This window comes from Tupaia chinensis, unplaced genomic scaffold (genome assembly GCF_000334495.1).
Source record: "Tupaia chinensis unplaced genomic scaffold, TupChi_1.0 Scaffold000005_2, whole genome shotgun sequence".
NCBI lineage: Eukaryota > Metazoa > Chordata > Mammalia > Scandentia > Tupaiidae > Tupaia > Tupaia belangeri.
In genome coordinates, this window is record NW_006159434.1 from 225,873 (window position 1) to 231,627 (window position 5,755).

Consider the following 5,755-nt stretch of genomic DNA (forward strand, 5'->3'; position numbering starts at 1 on the left):
CCATATGGGAAAGGAAGATGATCTTGTAGCTCAGGAGACAACACAGGATGTTTTATTAGCAGTTTTTCATAGTCAACAGCACATAGATGAGAAACTCTTTGTAGTTAGAAACTACCTGTTGCTTTAGATAAGAGCTCCCAGCTAAGACAGTTAATCTTTCCTTGGAGCCTTCAGGTTTATTCATTCTGTTGTCATCAGCCAGGTTTTTCCTTTCTTTATAAACCCGTGGGTTCCTGTATTTTATTTGCTGAGTCTTTCAATTAGTGAGTTCTTTTGTTTTATCTCTGAGTCCCTGTCATGTGGTGGCTGTGCTAACCTGGCTTAACATGAGTTAACTTTGGCCTGCAGCTTTAACAAGGGCTATTTACATAAAATTAGCCTTAAACTAACTTAGGCTACATATGCTACTAACGCTAATTTGACTTATACTAACTTAACTTAACATATGCTAATTTTGGCTTAAAACAGGCAGGTGGGGGTGTCTCAAACTTCCTGGTCCTTATGTGCTTAAGAAACTGCATTCCTACAGGATCACTAATTGGCTTTATTGTAAAGTTGCAGTAAGGTTGGGGGTGATATTTTACCCTTGCAGGGTACTATAATAATAGTAAGGTTCACAGCAGAGAAATTGAGTGCAGGCCAGTACAACAACACAATGGAGGGCGCATAAAACACAGGCCTTGCCTCGCAGTTTCTTGCCAGTCCAGGCCTTGCCTTAGGCATGGGAGGTAGCCTCTTTACCAGCTTGTGTTGTCTGCATGGCCCCATCACTTGACATCTGATACAAAGTAGATGAATATGGAAGATTTAATCCTAAGTGAAGCAAGCCAGACTATGAAAGACAGACTTTCTATGTTCCCACTCAATATATACCAATTGTTTGCACTCTAAAGCAGAAATTGAAAATTTGGAAGGGATAGTAGCAGGGAGGGCAACAGTAGATACTGAAGATAGTAAGGACAGGGGTAGTATGGGGGTGGATAATAGAGGGAGAGAGGAAGGGAGGGGGAGGAAAAAAGTATGTATTATTGAGAAAAAAATGAAAAGCTATTTGCTGATGATAATGTATATAGTAATATCTTTGCCTTGAACTGATGAGAATGGTATTTTTGCTGGAAAAAGCAATGTTGTACACTGTAAAGATATATGTGATTAAATGTAAATTAAATTTTAAATTAAAAAAATAATTAATTAAATGGAGGTTCTTTTCATTGTAGTTATTATTTCCTGAATAGATTGCCAATTTTTTAAAAATATTTTTTTGGTGGGAGAGGTTTTTGCCAGAAAGACAGAGAGAGACAGAGAGACAGAAAGCGAGAAATCACCCCCAGGAAGGATGGCCACACTGCAATCCCTTTTCCTCCATTCTCCTCTCAGGATCTTGGAAACACACACATACACACACACACCTGGTGTGAGTTTAAGCCAACAGATCCAGGACCTGAACCACAGTTGACTACATGGGAGTCCAGCGACACAGCCATTACACCAACTGCTGGCCCCTAGATTGCCGAATTTTAAAGAATATTCCTCTTGAGATTTTGGGCATACATACACACACACACACAGTGTGATTTTCAAGCAACTAGGTCTGGGACTTAAACCATGGTCAACCAGGTGGGAATCTAGCATCTTAATTTCCATGCCACCTGCTGACCTTACGTGAAAGTCTATTTAAAGAGGTTTTCTAATACACTAACAGAATTAAAACTATGTGAATGGTAGATATTATTAATATTTGTACTCACTCATACCCAGTTCTTTTTTTTTCTTACAAGTAGAAGGAAATATGCACTTTACAGATGTGTTATAGTTTTGTTGGACCAGGTGAGTAGTTCTAAGCAAAGAGCCCTAAAGAGAAGCATTGTGTGTCATTCCCATTCTGAGTCAGTGAAAAGATAATTATTCAGAATCTTTCTGATTAAGGCCATGTGTTTCTAATACTGCAGCTACAAGACAGTGGAATTTTCTTCATCCTGAGGCTTGAAGTGTAGAACAAATCTACTTCCTGCCCATGTAAAATATGTAGTAGGAGCAAGAGAGAAACATACTAAGACACAGACTTGGGAAGGGGACTATTTGCTAATAAAATATAACCTAATCTGTATTGACAAATACTCCCACTATCTCATTCACTTCTTTTTTGTCCCTCTACAATTGGGCAATATTCAGAGTCCACCAATCAGAACAATAACAAAAATACACACACAAAAAACAGTTTCTAAATTGAACATTTGCAAGCCTATCAAAGAGGTTTTTAATAAATTCCAGATAGGGACCAGCAGTTAGTGTAATGGCTATGTTGCTGGACTCCCATGTAGTCAACTGCAGTTCGAGTCCTGGACTCCATGGCTTAAACTCATACCTGGTGCGTGTGTGTGCATGCCCGAGATCCCAAGAGGAGAATGGAGGAGAAGGGATTGTGGTGTGGCCATCCCCCCTGGGGGGTGATTTCTCTCTTTCTGTCTCTCTGTCTGTCTGGCGAGCGCAGGCACCCTATAGCAAAAACCTCTCAAAAAGAATTAAAAAAAAAAAAAAAGAAAGAAAGAAAAAAATAAATCCAGGATAATCTTGTATCTAAACTTGTTTTATGACGGAATACTAGTCCAGACTAGTATGATGTGAATACTTACCCTGAGATTTACTTCAATATTTTTATCAATTTCTACCTCAAAGTAAATGTGATATTTCATATATGGTATATATTTTTAATGCCGAGCATTTCATGTAACTATACTAAAAGGCATTTCTCCCATTGAAAACACAAAGCTTTTGCCAAAAATTCTGCAGCACTTCTCATGATTCCTCTAATACTGGATAAGCATGAAGTGACAAGAGCTCTAGTCCATATGATTCTCTGATAAATAATATTATGTCACATTTATGTGTGGATATAACCGATAATTCTGACTAAAGAAAAAAAACTATTAAAAAGAGTTACAACTGAGAATTACAACTCAGGTGTGAATATTCCTACATATTTATACTTCAGTGTCCATAGAATGACTTCTTATCTATTCTTATAAGAACTTTATATTCCAGAGAAGTTATTGTGGAAATAAATCAGCCTCTTTCTGCTCAAAGTTCCATAGCAATTGAAATATTTTTCACATGTTGAAAGATTGTATGTGTATTTATATCATTATTAATTTTTAACATTCCTCTCACTGAATTTAAGCTGAGTAGATATAGTGAAAGAGAAAGAAAATAAACAAGAAATATATTACTATATTCACCTTTCTTGTTTCCACCGCAAGCACATAAGAAACGCTTACATTACATTGTAGAGGAGAAAATCTCTGTGTTTTCTCATAGGCTCAAACCTAAAACTTTCTGTTTTGTTTTCTAAACTATGTAGAAAGGCATTAAAAGACAGGATTGGCTGAGTTTTCAAGAACTTATCTGAGGGAACCAGCAGTTAGCATAATGGCTATGTCGCTGGACTCCCACATGGTCGACTGCGGTTCGAGTCCCGGACCCGGTGGCTTAAACTCACGCTGGGCGCACGTGCATGTGTGCCCAGGATCCAGAGAGGAGAATGGAGGAGAAGGGATTGCGGCATGGCCATCTCCACTGGGGGGTGATTTCTCGCTTTCTGTCTCTCTGTCTCTCTCTGTCTGTCTGGCGAGCGCACGCTGATACTTTTCTAGAGAATACAGTTTATAGCAACATTGTAAAACTGCATGGGACCAATATACAAGTAAAAAAGAGTACAAAACTAAAAATTAATCAGGCAAAGAGTTAAAGTTCAATCAAACATTGGAATATTTCAAAATATTAGAAATATAAGTTATTTACAAGATTCACTCACCTTTTATAAAATTTGTATTTATTCATTTATTTTAATTTGATCAGAGAAAGAGACGCACAGTTAGTGAGGGGAAGCGTGGATGAAAAAGCAAGCCATCAGGTCCGGGACTCAAACCATGGTCAGCCATGTGGGAGTGTCCAGCGCCTTAACCACCATGCCACCTTCTGGCTCCCAGATTCACTCACTTTTATGTGTGTATTTCCTGGCATAATGAAATGTCAGTAACCACTTCCCATATAGTACACCTACTCCAAGGTACAAGTTTTGTTTGCCTTTGGTACATCTAGCTTTCATGAAATTTAGCTTCACTACCCTAGCTGTGTCTGTTCAAATCAAAGTGGAAAGAAAGGAAGGGATGAAAAAGGAGACAGAGGAACAGAAACAGCAACAATAACAATAATGGAAGAAAAACAGCAAAGTTCTGCTTCCTTTTTACTTTGCCTATTGCTAGTCCCCATTATGACTGCTTGTTTCTATCTCTGTACAGTAGAGAAGGTTTGGACTTAGATGTGATTGTACAATAAAGAAAGCGCATTATCTTTTCTAATTGTGAACTGCATGCTTACCATCTATTTGCTTATCCTTACCCAATGACACACAGTATCTAGAAGATTGCTTTTAAAATAACTACAATAGAAAAGAATTACAAAGAAAACATCAAATAATGAAATACAACATTAAGTTAAACATGTCTGAATATTAATTTGTTGTCCTACATAAATGTTCAAATAATAATTTGAAGATTTGAATGAGGAAACTAAAATTATAATAATGAAAATCTAACTTCCTCAGTCAATCATCTATAGAATTTTTGATGTTCTCTTTAATTAGTTTTGTTTGCTGCTATCTTTCATTAAGCTAGAAATCCTGGGTGGGTACCTTGCTAGGTATTAGTTGATTAATACACAATGCTCATATATTATATGCTAATTTCCTTTTGTGAAAAGTTAATTATCAATCTCTAATAATCTGTTATGATAACTGTGACTCCATGAAATTATTCATTTTGTTGAGTAATTTAAATAAATATGGATGGATTTTCCTAAATAAAACTTTGTCACATCTTAAATGGGTAAGTTTGTTATTCTCTCCAGGTGCAAATTAATCATTTTTTCCCATGAACATAAAAATGTGGCAGTAAATTAAAGATCTCTTTGACAATAGTTTCACTTCAAGCACTAAGAATTATTTTAAATGTTAATAGATTATGTTAAATTCTGTTTTTCTTTTCCCAGAAAATTGAACCAAAAAGTTCATTGCATAAGATAAAAAGACATCAAAATTTCTAGTTTTATAATTTTTAAACAAGTGTTTTTCTTTTCTAAAATTTTGAAAGTGCAAATGCTATTTTCTTAGAAAAAAATAACACAGTGAAAGGATCTTACACCGTTAATTTTATTTTGGAACTATAAAAGATTTTGCATATAATTAAAGGAAAAAATATATTTATTTATTCAGTTTAGAGTATCTAAAATATCAAATCACTACTGTTTTGTATTTTGTCATTTCAATTCATGTATGTCATACAGTGAGATGCCCTGAAGTGCTTTTGTTTAGAGTCGGAAGAAACATATTGTATGTCTTGGGACCAGCAGTTGGTGTAATGGCTATGTTGCTGGACTCCTATGCAGCCGACCACTGTTTAAGTCCTGCACCTGGTGGCTTAAACTCACACCAGGCACGTGTGCGTGCCCAAGATCCTGAGAGGAGAGTGGAGGAGAAGGAATTGCGGTGTGGCCAACCCCCTAGGGGGTGATTTCTCGCTTTCTGTCTCTCTCTGTCTTTCTGGCAAATGCACACGCCCTATAGCAAAAACCTCTCCAACGGAAAAAAAAAAAAAAGAAAAGAAACACGTTGTATGTCTTAATAATGACTATTTGACTATGTTTGCCAAAAGTACAGAACTCACAACTTATCTCATAACTTCTTAAGACTCACTTTGGC